Below are 13,678 nucleotides of genomic sequence, written 5' to 3' on the forward strand. Positions count from 1 at the left end.
TTCGGCAGAACATATACTAAGATTGGAACGATACAGAGAAGATTAGCATGGCCCCTGCGCAAGGATGACACGCAAAATCGTGAAGCGTTCCACGTTTTTTTTTTTTGAATTTTTAATTTATTTAATATTATACAACAAGCAAAACAATAATAAGTTGTAAGATTGAATGTTAAAGAGTCACCATGATTCAAAGCATAACAGGTGGCGCTTCAACCCTTAGCAACTAACTCGCGTTGTGGCGTATAGCCCGGTTGTTTAAGTATAAATACCATTTTGGAACATTCAGAAGTGTTCTTGCTTCGGCAGAACATATACTAAAATTGGAACGATACAGAGAAGATTAGCATGGCCCCTGCGCAAGGATGACACGCAAAATCGTGAAGCGTTCCACGTTTTTTTTTAATTTATTTAATATTATACAACAAGCAAAACATAATAATAAGTTGTAAGATTGAATGTTAAAGAGTCACCATGATTCAAAGCATAACAGGTGGCGCTTCAACCCTTAGCGACTAACTCGCGTTGTGGCGTATAGCCCGGTTGTTTAAGTATAAATACAATTTTGGAACATTCAGAAGTGTTCTTGCTTCGGCAGAACATATACTAAAATTGGAACGATACAGAGAAGATTAGCATGGCCCCGGCGCAAGGATGACACCCAAAATCGTGAAGCGTTCCCAATTTTTTTTTGAATTTTTAATTTATTTAATATTATACAACAAGCAAAACATAATAATAAGTTGTAAGATTGAATGTTAAAGAGTCACCATGATTCAAAGCATAACAGGTGGCGCTTCAACCCTTAGCGACTAACTCGCGTTGTGGCGTATAGCCCGGTTGTTTAAGTATAAATACAATTTTGGAACATTCAGAAGTGTTCTTGCTTCGGCAGAACATATACTAAAATTGGAACGATACAGAGAAGATTAGCATGGCCCCTGCGCAAGGATGACACGCAAAATCGTGAAGCGTTCCACGTTTTTTTTTTAATTTATTTAATATTATACAACAAGCAAAACATAATAATAAGTTGTAAGATTGAATGTTAAAGAGTCACCATGATTCAAAGCATAACAGGTGGCGCTTCAACCCTTAGCGACTAACTCGCGTTGTGGCGTATAGCCCGGTTGTTTAAGTATAAATACAATTTTGGAACATTCAGAAGTGTTCTTGCTTCGGCAGAACATATACTAAAATTGGAACGATACAGAGAAGATTAGCATGGCCCCTGCGCAAGGATGACACGCAAAATCGTGAAGCGTTCCACATTTTTTTTTTTTTTTGAATTTTTAATTTATTTAATATTATACAACAAGCATAACATAATAATAAGTTGTAAGATTGAATGTTAAAGAGTCACCATGATTCAAAGCATAACAGGTGGCGCTTCAACCCTTAGCGACTAACTCGCGTTGTGGCGTATAGCCCGGTTGTTTAAGTATAAATACAATTTTGGAACATTCAGAAGTGTTCTTGCTTCGGCAGAACATATACTAAAATTGGAACGATACAGAGAAGATTAGCATGGCCCCTGCGCAAGGATGACACGCAAAATCGTGAAGCGTTCCACATTTTTTTTGAATTTTTAATTTATTTCAGAAGTGTTCTTGCTTCGGCAGAACATATACTAAAATTGGAACGATACAGAGAAGATTAGCATGGCCCCTGCGCAAGGATGACACGCAAAATCGTGAAGCGTTCCACATTTTTTTTTTGAATTTTTAATTTATTTAATATTATACAACAAGCAAACATAATAATAAGTTGTAAGATTGAATGTTAAAGAGTCACCATGATTCAAAGCATAACAGGTGGCGCTTCAACCCTTAGCGACTAACTCGCGTTGTGGCGTATAGCCCGGTTGTTTAAGTATAAATACCATTTTGGAACATTCAGAAGTGTTCTTGCTTCGGCAGAACATATACTAAAATTGGAACGATACAGAGAAGATTAGCATGGCCCCTGCGCAAGGATGACACGCAAAATCGTGAAGCGTTCCACGTTTTTTTTTTTTTAATTTATTTAATATTATACAACAAGCAAAACATAATAATAAGTTGTAAGATTGAATGTTAAAGAGTCACCATGATTCAAAGCATAACAGGTGGCGCTTCAACCCTTAGCGACTAACTCGCGTTGTGGCGTATAGCCCGGTTGTTTAAGTATAAATACAATTTTGGAACATTCAGAAGTGTTCTTGCTTCGGCAGAACATATACTAAAATTGGAACGATACAGAGAAGATTAGCATGGCCCCTGCGCAAGGATGACACCCAAAATCGTGAAGCGTTCCCATTTTTTTTTGAATTTTTAATTTATTTAATATTATACAACAAGCAAAACATAATAATAAGTTGTAAGATTGAATGTTAAAGAGTCACCATGATTCAAAGCATAACAGGTGGCGCTTCAACCCTTAGCGACTAACTCGCGTTGTGGCGTATAGCCCGGTTGTTTAAGTATAAATACCATTTTGGAACATTCAGAAGTGTTCTTGCTTCGGCAGAACATATACTAAAATTGGAACGATACAGAGAAGATTAGCATGGCCCCTGCGCAAGGATGACACGCAAAATCGTGAAGCGTTCCACATTTTTTTTTTTAATTTATTTAATATTATACAACAAGCAAAACATAATAATAAGTTGTAAGATTGAATGTTAAAGAGTCACCATGATTCAAAGCATAACAGGTGGCGCTTCAACCCTTAGCGACTAACTCGCGTTGTGGCGTATAGCCCGGTTGTTTAAGTATAAATACAATTTTGGAACATTCAGAAGTGTTCTTGCTTCGGCAGAACATATACTAAAATTGGAACGATACAGAGAAGATTAGCATGGCCCCTGCGCAAGGATGACACGCAAAATCGTGAAGCGTTCCACATTTTTTTTTTGAATTTTTAATTTATTTAATATTATACAACAAGCATAACATAATAATAAGTTGTAAGATTGAATGTTAAAGAGTCACCATGATTCAAAGCATAACAGGTGGCGCTTCAACCCTTAGCGACTAACTCGCGTTGTGGCGTATAGCCCGGTTGTTTAAGTATAAATACAATTTTGGAACATTCAGAAGTGTTCTTGCTTCGGCAGAACATATACTAAAATTGGAACGATACAGAGAAGATTAGCATGGCCCCTGCGCAAGGATGACACGCAAAATCGTGAAGCGTTCCACATTTTTTTTTGAATTTTTAATTTATTTCAGAAGTGTTCTTGCTTCGGCAGAACATATACTAAATTGGAACGATACAGAGAAGATTAGCATGGCCCCTGCGCAAGGATGACACGCAAAATCGTGAAGCGTTCCACATTTTTTTTTGAATTTTTAATTTATTTAATATTATACAACAAGCAAAACATAATAATAAGTTGTAAGATTGAATGTTAAAGAGTCACCATGATTCAAAGCATAACAGGTGGCGCTTCAACCCTTAGCGACTAACTCGCGTTGTGGCGTATAGCCCGGTTGTTTAAGTATAAATACAATTTTGGAACATTCAGAAGTGTTCTTGCTTCGGCAGAACATATACTAAAATTGGAACGATACAGAGAAGATTAGCATGGCCCCTGCGCAAGGATGACACGCAAAATCGTGAAGCGTTCCACATTTTTTTTGAATTTTTAATTTATTTAATATTATACAACAAGCAAAACATAATAATAAGTTGTAAGATTGAATGTTAAAGAGTCACCATGATTCAAAGCATAACAGGTGGCGCTTCAACCCTTAGCGACTAACTCGCGTTGTGGCGTATAGCCCGGTTGTTTAAGTATAAATACAATTTTGGAACATTCAGAAGTGTTCTTGCTTCGGCAGAACATATACTAAAATTGGAACGATACAGAGAAGATTAGCATGGCCCCTGCGCAAGGATGACACGCAAAATCGTGAAGCGTTCCACATTTTTTTTTGAATTTTTAATTTATTTAATATTATACAACAAGCAAAACATAATAATAAGTTGTAAGATTGAATGTTAAAGAGTCACCATGATTCAAAGCATAACAGGTGGCGCTTCAACCCTTAGCGACTAACTCGCGTTGTGGCGTATAGCCCGGTTGTTTAAGTATAAATACAATTTTGGAACATTCAGAAGTGTTCTTGCTTCGGCAGAACATATACTAAAATTGGAACGATACAGAGAAGATTAGCATGGCCCCTGCGCAAGGATGACACGCAAAATCGTGAAGCGTTCCACATTTTTTTTTGAATTTTTAATTTATTTAATATTATACAACAAGCAAAACATAATAATAAGTTGTAAGATTGAATGTTAAAGAGTCACCATGATTCAAAGCATAACAGGTGGCGCTTCAACCCTTAGCGACTAACTCGCGTTGTGGCGTATAGCCCGGTTGTTTAAGTATAAATACAATTTTGGAACATTCAGAAGTGTTCTTGCTTCGGCAGAACATATACTAAAATTGGAACGATACAGAGAAGATTAGCATGGCCCCTGCGCAAGGATGACACGCAAAATCGTGAAGCGTTCCACATTTTTTTTTGAATTTTTAATTTATTTAATATTATACAACAAGCAAAACATAATAATAAGTTGTAAGATTGAATGTTAAAGAGTCACCATGATTCAAAGCATAACAGGTGGCGCTTCAACCCTTAGCGACTAACTCGCGTTGTGGCGTATAGCCCGTTGTTTAAGTATAAATACAATTTTGGAACATTCAGAAGTGTTCTTGCTTCGGCAGAACATATACTAAAATGGAACGATACAGAGAAGATTAGCATGGCCCCTGCGCAAGGATGACACGCAAAATCGTGAAGCGTTCCACATTTTTTTTTGAATTTTTAATTTATTTAATATTATACAACAAGCAAAACATAATAATAAGTTGTAAGATTGAATGTTAAAGAGTCACCATGATTCAAAGCATAACAGGTGGCGCTTCAACCCTTAGCGACTAACTCGCGTTGTGGCGTATAGCCCGGTTGTTTAAGTATAAATACAATTTTGGAACATTCAGAAGTGTTCTTGCTTCGGCAGAACATATACTAAAATTGGAACGATACAGAGAAGATTAGCATGGCCCCTGCGCAAGGATGACACGCAAAATCGTGAAGCGTTCCACATTTTTTTTTGAATTTTTAATTTATTTAATATTATACAACAAGCAAAACATAATAATAAGTTGTAAGATTGAATGTTAAAGAGTCACCATGATTCAAAGCATAACAGGTGGCGCTTCAACCCTTAGCGACTAACTCGCGTTGTGGCGTATAGCCCGGTTGTTTAAGTATAAATACAATTTTGGAACATTCAGAAGTGTTCTTGCTTCGGCAGAACATATACTAAATTGGAACGATACAGAGAAGATTAGCATGGCCCCTGCGCAAGGATGACACGCAAAATCGTGAAGCGTTCCACATTTTTTTTTTGAATTTTTAATTTATTTAATATTATACAACAAGCAAAACATAATAATAAGTTGTAAGATTGAATGTTAAAGAGTCACCATGATTCAAAGCATAACAGGTGGCGCTTCAACCCTTAGCGACTAACTCGCGTTGTGGCGTATAGCCCGGTTGTTTAAGTATAAATACAATTTTGGAACATTCAGAAGTGTTCTTGCTTCGGCAGAACATATACTAAAATTGGAACGATACAGAGAAGATTAGCATGGCCCCTGCGCAAGGATGACACGCAAAATCGTGAAGCGTTCCACATTTTTTTTGAATTTTTAATTTATTTAATATATACAACAAGCAAAACATAATAATAAGTTGTAAGATTGAATGTTAAAGAGTCACCATGATTCAAAGCATAACAGGTGGCGCTTCAACCCTTAGCGACTAACTCGCGTTGTGGCGTATAGCCCGGTTGTTTAAGTATAAATACAATTTTGGAACATTCAGAAGTGTTCTTGCTTCGGCAGAACATATACTAAAATTGGAACGATACAGAGAAGATTAGCATGGCCCCTGCGCAAGGATGACACGCAAAATCGTGAAGCGTTCCACATTTTTTTTGAATTTTTAATTTATTTAATATTATACAACAAGCAAAACATAATAATAAGTTGTAAGATTGAATGTTAAAGAGTCACCATGATTCAAAGCATAACAGGTGGCGCTTCAACCCTTAGCGACTAACTCGCGTTGTGGCGTATAGCCCGGTTGTTTAAGTATAAATACAATTTTGGAACATTCAGAAGTGTTCTTGCTTCGGCAGAACATATACTAAAATTGGAACGATACAGAGAAGATTAGCATGGCCCCTGCGCAAGGATGACACGCAAAATCGTGAAGCGTTCCACATTTTTTTTTTAATTTAATTTATTTAATATTATACAACAAGCAAAACATAATAATAAGTTGTAAGATTGAATGTTAAAGAGTCACCATGATTCAAAGCATAACAGGTGGCGCTTCAACCCTTAGCGACTAACTCGCGTTGTGGCGTATAGCCCGGTTGTTTAAGTATAAATACAATTTTGGAACATTCAGAAGTGTTCTTGCTTCGGCAGAACATATACTAAAATTGGAACGATACAGAGAAGATTAGCATGGCCCCTGCGCAAGGATGACACGCAAAATCGTGAAGCGTTCCACATTTTTTTTTTTTGAATTTTTAATTTATTTAATATTATACAACAAGCAAAACATAATAATAAGTTGTAAGATTGAATGTTAAAGAGTCACCATGATTCAAAGCATAACAGGTGGCGCTTCAACCCTTAGCGACTAACTCGCGTTGTGGCGTATAGCCCGGTTGTTTAAGTATAAATACAATTTTGGAACATTCAGAAGTGTTCTTGCTTCGGCAGAACATATACTAAAATTGGAACGATACAGAGAAGATTAGCATGGCCCCTGCGCAAGGATGACACGCAAAATCGTGAAGCGTTCCACATTTTTTTGAATTTTTAATTTATTTCAGAAGTGTTCTTGCTTCGGCAGAACATTACTAAAATTGGGAACGATACAGAGAAGATTAGCATGGCCCCTGCGCAAGGATGACACGCAAAATCGTGAAGCGTTCCACATTTTTTTTTGAATTTTTAATTTATTTAATATATACAACAAGCAAAACATAATAATAAGTTGTAAGATTGAATGTTAAAGAGTCACCATGATTCAAAGCATAACAGGTGGCGCTTCAACAACCTTAGCGACTAACTCGCGTTGTGGCGTATAGCCCGGTTGTTTAAGTATAAATACAATTTGGAACATTCAGAAGTGTTCTTGCTTCGGCAGAACATATACTAAAATTGGAACGATACAGAGAAGATTAGCATGGCCCCTGCGCAAGGATGACACGCAAAATCGTGAAGCGTTCCACATTTTTTTTGAATTTTTAATTTATTTAATATTATACAACAAGCAAACATAATAATAAGTTGTAAGATTGAATGTTAAAGAGTCACCATGATTCAAAGCATAACAGGTGGCGCTTCAACCCTTAGCGACTAACTCGCGTTGTGGCGTATAGCCCGATTGTTTAAGTATAAATACAATTTTGGAACATTCAGAAGTGTTCTTGCTTCGGCAGAACATATACTAAAATTGGAACGATACAGAGAAGATTAGCATGGCCCCTGCGCAAGGATGACACGCAAAATCGTGAAGCGTTCCACATTTTTTTTGAATTTTTAATTTATTAATATTATACAACAAGCAAAACATAATAATAAGTTGTAAGATTGAATTTTAAAGAGTCACCATGATTCAAAGCATAACAGGTGGCGCTTCAACCCTTAGCGACTAACTCGCGTTGTGGCGTATAGCCCGGTTGTTTAAGTATAAATACAATTTTGGAAGATTCAGAAGTGTTCTTGCTTCGGCAGAACATATACTAAAATTGGAACGATACAGAGAAGATTAGCATGGCCCCTGCGCAAGGATGACACGCAAAATCGTGAAGCGTTCCATATTTTTTTTGAATTTTTAATTTATTTAATATTATACAACAAGCAAAACATAGTAATAAGTTGCAAGATTGAATGTTAAAGAGTCACCATGATTCAAAGCATAACAGGTGGCGCTTCAACCCTTAGCGACTACCTCGCGTTGTGGCGTATAGCCCGGTTGTTTAAGTATAAATACAATTTTGGAACATTCAGAAGTGTTCTTGCTTTGGCAGAACATATACTAAAATTGGAACGATACAGAGAAGATTAGCATGGCCCCTGCGCAAGGATGACACGCAAAATATTGAAGCGTTCCACATTTTTTTTGAATTTTTAATTTATTTAATATTATACAACAAGCAAAACATAATAATAAGTTGTAAAATTGAATGTTAAAGAGTCACCATGATTCAAAGCATAACAGGTGGCGCTTCAACCCTTAGCGACTAACTCGCGTTGTGGCGTATAGCCCGATTGTTTAAGTATAAATACAATTTTGGAACATTCAGAAGTGTTCTTGCTTCGGCAGAACATATACTAAAATTGGAACGATACAGAGAGGATTAGCATGGCCCCTGCGCAAGGATGACACGCAAAATCGTGAAGCGTTCCACATTTTTTTAACTTCCCGTAGGGTAAGTTATAGTAATCGTCCAAAAATCGAAATCAAAAATTTTTACATTTCTCGACGTTTTGAAGGTTTCTGAACATTTTGGCATACCTCAGAAAAAATGGATGTGTGTGTGTGTGTGTGTGTGTGTGTGTGTGTGTGTTTTGTATGTCCGCGTTTTTTCGTCCACGTTTTCGGGCGCACGGATCAACCGATTTGAATGGTTTAAAAAACATTCGATTCCTATTGATAGGGAGATGTGCTGATTAGTTTTTGGCAAAGGTAGGTCCAGCCGTTACGGAGATATGGAGCAAAGAGTGCAAAAAATAGAAAGCGAATTTTTGAGAGAACGGATCAACCGATTTGAATGGTTTAAAAAACATTCGATTCCTATTGATAGGGAGATGTGCTGATTAGTTTTTGGCAAAGGTAGGCCCAGAGGTTTCGGAGTTACAGAGCTAAATTAAAAAAAAATGGCTGTTTTTGAGAGAACTAAGCGTCCGATTTAAATGATTCAAAGAACTTTCTGCTTTTTTCAACAAAACAATTGATTTTGGAAAAAAAAATTTTTTGTTTCTAATTTTTTTTCAAAATTTTTTTTTTGTAATTTTGGACTAAAAATTCAAAAAATCACCCAAGCTAAGCACAGTCTAAGCGCCACTCTGGTAGAAATGTTTACGCAAGTGCGTTTAGACTGTTTGTGTACTGGAGCACTTTTCCAATTTTGTGAAAATTATTGAAAAATGTGAAAATGCCGCCAAACTGAGCACAGTATAAGTGAAAATGTCGCACAGAATTATTTGCAAATGCGTTTAGACTGTGACTATGCGGGAGCACTTTTTCAATTTTGTGTAAATTTGGCAACTATTTTTTTTTTTGGAATTTGATTCGAAATGAAATGACGATTGTTAATGTTCTGGAGATCATAAATTGATTTATTTATAATTAACTTTCCATAGGGTAAGTAATCGCAAAAAAATCGAAAATGAAAATTTTTATATATCTTCACGTTTCAGAGTTTCTGAATATGTTGGCATGGAGAAAATTGATGTATGTGTGTGTGTGTGTGCGTGCATGTGTGTGTGTTCGGATACAAATTTTCGTCGACGATTTCGGGAACACGGATAAAGCAATTTGAATAATTCAAAAAACATTCTAGCCGTTCCGAAGATATGGGGCAAAAAGGGTCAAAAACGGTAACTTAGTTTTTAAGAGAACGGAACGTTCGATTTGTATAGTTCAAAAAATATTTTACTTGTATTAACAAGATGAAGATTTGATCAAATTTTCATGAAGATAGGACTAGCGGTTTCGGAGATCTAGTAAAAAAAACTAAAAAAAAAACATTTGGCGGTCAACAATAATCATTAGACATTAGACATATGCATATCAAATTATCAGATATTTTATTGAGATTTTTACAATAAGTATAAGTTTTGTTTACATTCCTATGGGTTCCGTACCATTGTTTTTCTGTTAGACAGCGACGCGGCGCTTACGCGCTTTATATTTTGTCTCTATGCAGTTAAAGCAGTACGATAGCTTTGAAAAAAAGTTCAGATCTTCCAAAATATATCAAAATGAAGATAACATTTTTTCCAAAAAAAAATTTTTATAAAAAAAATTGTTTAAATTTTTTTTTTTTAAAAAAAATTTATTTTCAAAAAAAGTAATTTTTTGTCCAATTTAAAATTTCTAAAAAATCTTATTTTTTCGAAGTAAAATTTTTTCAAAAATGTTAATCGTTTTTAAAAAAATAATAATTTTTGGTACGGGAAGTTCCAGCAATTTGCCTCAAGGCACGATGCCTTAATTGCCTTAAGACAGAATTCCACTTACAGCTAGTTGAATTTTTAATTTATTTAATATTATACAACAAGCAAAACATAATAATAAGTTGTAAGATTGAATTTTAAAGAGTCACCATGATTCAAAGCATAACAGGCGGCGCTTCAACCCTTAGCGACTAACTCGCGTTGTGGCGTATAGCCCGGTTGTTTAAGTATAAATACAATTTTGGAACATTCAGAAGTGTTCTTGCTTCGGCAGAACATATACTAAAATTGGAACGATACAGAGAAGATTAGCATAGCCCCTGCGCAAGGATGACACGCAAAATCGTAAAGCGTTCCACTTTTTTTTTGAATTCTTAATTTATTTAATATTATACAACAAGCAAAACATAATAATAAGTTGTAAGATTGAATTTTAAAGAGTCACCATGATTCAAAGCATAACAGGTAGCGCTTCAACCCTTAGCGACTAACTCGCGTTGTGGCGTATAGCCCGGTTGTTTAAGTATAAATACAATTTTGGAACATTCAGAAGTGTTCTTGCTTCGGCAGAACATATACTAAAATTGGAACGATACAGAGAAGATTAGCATGGCCCCTGCGCAAGGATGACACGCAAAATCGTGAAGCGTTCCACATTTTTTTTTTGAATTTTTAATTTATTTAATATTATACAACAAGCATAACATAATAATAAGTTGTAAGATTGAATGTTAAAGAGTCACCATGATTCAAAGCATAACAGGTGGCGCTTCAACCCTTAGCGACTAACTCGCGTTGTGGCGTATAGCCCGGTTGTTTAAGTATAAATACAATTTTGGAACATTCAGAAGTGTTCTTGCTTCGGCAGAACATATACTAAAATTGGAACGATACAGAGAAGATTAGCATGGCCCCTGAGCAAGGATGACACGCAAAATCGTGAAGCGTTCCACATTTTTTTTGAATTTTTAATTTATTTAATATTATACAACAAGCAAAACATAATAATAAGTTGTAAGATTGAATGTTAAAGAGTCACCATGATTCAAAGCATAACAGGTGGCGCTTCAACCCTTAGCGACTAACTCGCGTTGTGGCGTATAGCCCGGTTGTTTAAGTATAAATACAATTTTGGAACATTCAGAAGTGTTCTTGCTTCGGCAGAACATATACTAAAATTGGAACGATACAGAGAAGATTAGCATGGCCCCTGCGCAAGGATGACACGCAAAATCGTGAAGCGTTCCACGTTTTTTTTTAATTTATTTAATATTATACAACAAGCAAAACATAATAATCAGTTGTAAGATTGAATGTTAAAGAGTCACCATGATTTAAAGCATAACAGGTGGCGCTTCAACCCTTAGCGACTAACTCGCGTTGTGGCGTATAGCCCGGTTGTTTAAGTATAAATACAATTTTGGAACATTCAGAAGTGTTCTTGCTTCGGCAGAACATATACTAAAATTGGAACGATACAGAGAAGATTAGCATGGCCCCGGCGCAAGGATGACACCCAAAATCGTGAAGCGTTCCCAATTTTTTTTGAATTTTTAATTTATTTAATATTATACAACAAGCAAAACATAATAATAAGTTGTAAGATTGAATGTTAAAGAGTCACCATGATTCAAAGCATAACAGGTGGCGCTTCAACCCTTAGCGACTAGTTCGCGTTGTGGCGTATAGCCCGGTTGTTTAAGTATAAATACAATTTTGGAACATTCAGAAGTGTTCTTGCTTCGGCAGAACATATACTAAAATTGGAACGATACAGAGAAGATTAGCATGGCCCCTGCGCAAGGATGACACGCAAAATCGTGAAGCGTTCCACATTTTTTTTGATTTTTTAATTTATTTAATATTATACAACAAGCAAAACATAATAATAAGTTGTAAGATTGAATGTTAAAGAGTCACCATGATTCAAAGCATAACAGGTGGCGCTTCAACCCTTAGCGACTAACTCGCGTTGTGGCGTATAGCCCGGTTGTTTAAGTATAAATACAATTTTGGAACATTCAGAACTGTTCTTGCTTCGGCAGAACATATACTAAAATTGGAACGATACAGAGAAGATTAGCATGCCCCGTGCGCAAGGATGACACGCAAAATCGTGAAGCGTTCCACATTTTTTTTTTGAATTTTTAATTTATTTAATATTATACAACAAGCATAACATAATAATAAGTTGTAAGATTGAATGTTAAAGAGTCACCATGATTCAAAGCATAACAGGTGGCGCTTCAACCCTTAGCGACTAACTCGCGTTGTGGCGTATAGCCCGGTTGTTTAAGTATAAATACAATTTTGGAACATTCAGAAGTGTTCTTGCTTCGGCAGAACATATACTAAAATTGGAACGATACAGAGAAGATTAGCATGGCCCCTGCGCAAGGATGACACGCAAAATCGTGAAGCGTTCCACATTTTTTTTGAATTTTTAATTTATTTAATATTATACAACAAGCAAAACATAATAATAAGTTGTAAGATTGAATGTTAAAGAGTCACCATGATTCAAAGCATAACATGTGGCGCTTCAACCCTTAGCGACTAACTCGCGTTGTGGCGTATAGCCCGGTTGTTTAAGTATAAATACAATTTTGGAACATTCAGAAGTGTTCTTGCTTCGGCAGAACATATACTAAAATTGGAACGATACAGAGAAGATTAGCATGGCCCCTGCGCAAGGATGACACGCAAAATCGTGAAGCGTTCCACATTTTTTTTTTTGAATGAATAACTTTTAATAGGTTGTCGAAACTATGTACTGACTATTTGGAGTCACATTTTTTCTTAAATCAGTTCTTAACATATTTATTTATTTATACGACAATCGGCTATGTATAGTACATTTATAATATTGCACTACTACAGTAAATTTATAATATTACACTAATAATTTTATGACTTAAAAATCTACTAATATTGAATTTGGTAACATATTTCACACAATATTTTGGTAACATAATCTAATAATTAATTGCACATATTATTTTATTGTGTAGTTGCACTTTAAAGTAATAATTTTTTCGTTTTTGTTGGTCTCGAAAACATTTTGAAGAGTATCGAAATAAATCAAACCTCCGCAATATTCGTTGACTACTTTGCCTAAATTGTTTAGAGGACTGTTATTGTTTTGTACGTGTTTTTTGAGGATTTAGTTGTATTGACAATGCTATTTGATCGAAGTCCTTGCCTGGGTGTAAAATAATAGTAATTACTATTTTAGTTCTTTTCCATAAATTTACGATTGTTTGGCACCTTCACACTTTCAATTGTTTTTTAATCATTTTAAATTATTGAATGTCAAAAAATTTGACGTCAATAAAATATATAATAAAATTATATCGAATACAAATTATTTGACTAATTTTATAAATTTTATTACTTTATGTATTAAATTGTCATAAAATATCT

The 13,678-nt window shown here is 35.3% G+C and overlaps 40 non-coding genes across 40 annotated transcripts in view; all 40 read left to right on the forward strand.

Annotated features, from left to right (window-relative positions):
• LOC113383918 overlaps window positions 1–99 on the forward strand; it is a 107-nt gene extending 8 nt beyond the window's left edge. Inside the window, exon 1 of the small nuclear RNA XR_003367874.1 lies at window positions 1–99. This exon is cut by the window's left edge and continues 8 nt beyond it. This is a non-coding gene — a small nuclear RNA (U6 spliceosomal RNA).
• A 191-nt stretch (window positions 100–290) lies between these two features.
• LOC113383900 lies at window positions 291–397 on the forward strand. The gene has a single exon (XR_003367857.1). It is a non-coding gene; the product is annotated as a U6 spliceosomal RNA (small nuclear RNA).
• A 182-nt stretch (window positions 398–579) lies between these two features.
• LOC113383929 lies at window positions 580–686 on the forward strand. Its single transcript, XR_003367884.1, has one exon. It is a non-coding gene; the product is annotated as a U6 spliceosomal RNA (small nuclear RNA).
• A 190-nt stretch (window positions 687–876) lies between these two features.
• Window positions 877–983, forward strand: LOC113383901. Its single transcript, XR_003367858.1, has one exon. It is a non-coding gene; the product is annotated as a U6 spliceosomal RNA (small nuclear RNA).
• A 183-nt stretch (window positions 984–1,166) lies between these two features.
• LOC113383845 lies at window positions 1,167–1,273 on the forward strand. The gene has a single exon (XR_003367806.1). It is a non-coding gene; the product is annotated as a U6 spliceosomal RNA (small nuclear RNA).
• Window positions 1,274–1,469: 196 nt separating this feature from the next.
• On the forward strand, window positions 1,470–1,576 carry LOC113383869. The gene has a single exon (XR_003367828.1). It is a non-coding gene; the product is annotated as a U6 spliceosomal RNA (small nuclear RNA).
• Window positions 1,577–1,603: 27 nt separating this feature from the next.
• On the forward strand, window positions 1,604–1,710 carry LOC113383870. The gene has a single exon (XR_003367829.1). It is a non-coding gene; the product is annotated as a U6 spliceosomal RNA (small nuclear RNA).
• A 190-nt stretch (window positions 1,711–1,900) lies between these two features.
• Window positions 1,901–2,007, forward strand: LOC113383903. Its single transcript, XR_003367860.1, has one exon. It is a non-coding gene; the product is annotated as a U6 spliceosomal RNA (small nuclear RNA).
• A 186-nt stretch (window positions 2,008–2,193) lies between these two features.
• LOC113383913 lies at window positions 2,194–2,300 on the forward strand. The gene has a single exon (XR_003367869.1). It is a non-coding gene; the product is annotated as a U6 spliceosomal RNA (small nuclear RNA).
• A 189-nt stretch (window positions 2,301–2,489) lies between these two features.
• LOC113383846 lies at window positions 2,490–2,596 on the forward strand. The gene has a single exon (XR_003367807.1). It is a non-coding gene; the product is annotated as a U6 spliceosomal RNA (small nuclear RNA).
• A 184-nt stretch (window positions 2,597–2,780) lies between these two features.
• Window positions 2,781–2,887, forward strand: LOC113383848. The gene has a single exon (XR_003367808.1). It is a non-coding gene; the product is annotated as a U6 spliceosomal RNA (small nuclear RNA).
• Window positions 2,888–3,078: 191 nt separating this feature from the next.
• Window positions 3,079–3,185, forward strand: LOC113383871. The gene has a single exon (XR_003367830.1). It is a non-coding gene; the product is annotated as a U6 spliceosomal RNA (small nuclear RNA).
• Window positions 3,186–3,213: 28 nt separating this feature from the next.
• LOC113383923 lies at window positions 3,214–3,319 on the forward strand. The gene has a single exon (XR_003367879.1). It is a non-coding gene; the product is annotated as a U6 spliceosomal RNA (small nuclear RNA).
• Window positions 3,320–3,509: 190 nt separating this feature from the next.
• On the forward strand, window positions 3,510–3,616 carry LOC113383872. The gene has a single exon (XR_003367831.1). It is a non-coding gene; the product is annotated as a U6 spliceosomal RNA (small nuclear RNA).
• Window positions 3,617–3,805: 189 nt separating this feature from the next.
• On the forward strand, window positions 3,806–3,912 carry LOC113383873. Its single transcript, XR_003367832.1, has one exon. It is a non-coding gene; the product is annotated as a U6 spliceosomal RNA (small nuclear RNA).
• Window positions 3,913–4,102: 190 nt separating this feature from the next.
• On the forward strand, window positions 4,103–4,209 carry LOC113383874. Its single transcript, XR_003367833.1, has one exon. It is a non-coding gene; the product is annotated as a U6 spliceosomal RNA (small nuclear RNA).
• Window positions 4,210–4,399: 190 nt separating this feature from the next.
• Window positions 4,400–4,506, forward strand: LOC113383875. The gene has a single exon (XR_003367834.1). It is a non-coding gene; the product is annotated as a U6 spliceosomal RNA (small nuclear RNA).
• Window positions 4,507–4,695: 189 nt separating this feature from the next.
• Window positions 4,696–4,801, forward strand: LOC113383932. Its single transcript, XR_003367887.1, has one exon. It is a non-coding gene; the product is annotated as a U6 spliceosomal RNA (small nuclear RNA).
• Window positions 4,802–4,991: 190 nt separating this feature from the next.
• Window positions 4,992–5,098, forward strand: LOC113383876. Its single transcript, XR_003367835.1, has one exon. It is a non-coding gene; the product is annotated as a U6 spliceosomal RNA (small nuclear RNA).
• Window positions 5,099–5,288: 190 nt separating this feature from the next.
• Window positions 5,289–5,394, forward strand: LOC113383922. Its single transcript, XR_003367878.1, has one exon. It is a non-coding gene; the product is annotated as a U6 spliceosomal RNA (small nuclear RNA).
• Window positions 5,395–5,585: 191 nt separating this feature from the next.
• On the forward strand, window positions 5,586–5,692 carry LOC113383877. The gene has a single exon (XR_003367836.1). It is a non-coding gene; the product is annotated as a U6 spliceosomal RNA (small nuclear RNA).
• Window positions 5,693–5,880: 188 nt separating this feature from the next.
• On the forward strand, window positions 5,881–5,987 carry LOC113383880. Its single transcript, XR_003367838.1, has one exon. It is a non-coding gene; the product is annotated as a U6 spliceosomal RNA (small nuclear RNA).
• A 189-nt stretch (window positions 5,988–6,176) lies between these two features.
• On the forward strand, window positions 6,177–6,283 carry LOC113383881. The gene has a single exon (XR_003367839.1). It is a non-coding gene; the product is annotated as a U6 spliceosomal RNA (small nuclear RNA).
• A 188-nt stretch (window positions 6,284–6,471) lies between these two features.
• Window positions 6,472–6,578, forward strand: LOC113383849. Its single transcript, XR_003367809.1, has one exon. It is a non-coding gene; the product is annotated as a U6 spliceosomal RNA (small nuclear RNA).
• Window positions 6,579–6,771: 193 nt separating this feature from the next.
• Window positions 6,772–6,878, forward strand: LOC113383882. Its single transcript, XR_003367840.1, has one exon. It is a non-coding gene; the product is annotated as a U6 spliceosomal RNA (small nuclear RNA).
• Window positions 6,879–6,904: 26 nt separating this feature from the next.
• On the forward strand, window positions 6,905–7,011 carry LOC113383933. The gene has a single exon (XR_003367888.1). It is a non-coding gene; the product is annotated as a U6 spliceosomal RNA (small nuclear RNA).
• Window positions 7,012–7,201: 190 nt separating this feature from the next.
• LOC113383883 lies at window positions 7,202–7,308 on the forward strand. The gene has a single exon (XR_003367841.1). It is a non-coding gene; the product is annotated as a U6 spliceosomal RNA (small nuclear RNA).
• A 188-nt stretch (window positions 7,309–7,496) lies between these two features.
• LOC113383884 lies at window positions 7,497–7,603 on the forward strand. The gene has a single exon (XR_003367842.1). It is a non-coding gene; the product is annotated as a U6 spliceosomal RNA (small nuclear RNA).
• Window positions 7,604–7,791: 188 nt separating this feature from the next.
• On the forward strand, window positions 7,792–7,898 carry LOC113383838. Its single transcript, XR_003367799.1, has one exon. It is a non-coding gene; the product is annotated as a U6 spliceosomal RNA (small nuclear RNA).
• Window positions 7,899–8,087: 189 nt separating this feature from the next.
• Window positions 8,088–8,194, forward strand: LOC113383910. The gene has a single exon (XR_003367867.1). It is a non-coding gene; the product is annotated as a U6 spliceosomal RNA (small nuclear RNA).
• A 189-nt stretch (window positions 8,195–8,383) lies between these two features.
• LOC113383915 lies at window positions 8,384–8,490 on the forward strand. Its single transcript, XR_003367871.1, has one exon. It is a non-coding gene; the product is annotated as a U6 spliceosomal RNA (small nuclear RNA).
• A 2,023-nt stretch (window positions 8,491–10,513) lies between these two features.
• Window positions 10,514–10,620, forward strand: LOC113383920. Its single transcript, XR_003367876.1, has one exon. It is a non-coding gene; the product is annotated as a U6 spliceosomal RNA (small nuclear RNA).
• A 189-nt stretch (window positions 10,621–10,809) lies between these two features.
• On the forward strand, window positions 10,810–10,916 carry LOC113383850. Its single transcript, XR_003367810.1, has one exon. It is a non-coding gene; the product is annotated as a U6 spliceosomal RNA (small nuclear RNA).
• A 191-nt stretch (window positions 10,917–11,107) lies between these two features.
• Window positions 11,108–11,214, forward strand: LOC113383917. The gene has a single exon (XR_003367873.1). It is a non-coding gene; the product is annotated as a U6 spliceosomal RNA (small nuclear RNA).
• A 189-nt stretch (window positions 11,215–11,403) lies between these two features.
• Window positions 11,404–11,510, forward strand: LOC113383904. Its single transcript, XR_003367861.1, has one exon. It is a non-coding gene; the product is annotated as a U6 spliceosomal RNA (small nuclear RNA).
• Window positions 11,511–11,692: 182 nt separating this feature from the next.
• On the forward strand, window positions 11,693–11,799 carry LOC113383930. Its single transcript, XR_003367885.1, has one exon. It is a non-coding gene; the product is annotated as a U6 spliceosomal RNA (small nuclear RNA).
• Window positions 11,800–11,988: 189 nt separating this feature from the next.
• On the forward strand, window positions 11,989–12,095 carry LOC113383885. The gene has a single exon (XR_003367843.1). It is a non-coding gene; the product is annotated as a U6 spliceosomal RNA (small nuclear RNA).
• A 189-nt stretch (window positions 12,096–12,284) lies between these two features.
• Window positions 12,285–12,391, forward strand: LOC113383931. Its single transcript, XR_003367886.1, has one exon. It is a non-coding gene; the product is annotated as a U6 spliceosomal RNA (small nuclear RNA).
• Window positions 12,392–12,582: 191 nt separating this feature from the next.
• Window positions 12,583–12,689, forward strand: LOC113383886. The gene has a single exon (XR_003367844.1). It is a non-coding gene; the product is annotated as a U6 spliceosomal RNA (small nuclear RNA).
• Window positions 12,690–12,878: 189 nt separating this feature from the next.
• On the forward strand, window positions 12,879–12,985 carry LOC113383851. The gene has a single exon (XR_003367811.1). It is a non-coding gene; the product is annotated as a U6 spliceosomal RNA (small nuclear RNA).
• The last annotated feature ends 693 nt before the right edge of the window (window positions 12,986–13,678 follow it).

This window comes from Ctenocephalides felis, unplaced genomic scaffold (assembly GCF_003426905.1).
Source record: "Ctenocephalides felis isolate EL2017-DRISC unplaced genomic scaffold, ASM342690v1 CF-g0.4_SCAFFOLD_03570, whole genome shotgun sequence".
Classification (NCBI taxonomy): Eukaryota; Metazoa; Arthropoda; class Insecta; order Siphonaptera; family Pulicidae; genus Ctenocephalides; species Ctenocephalides felis.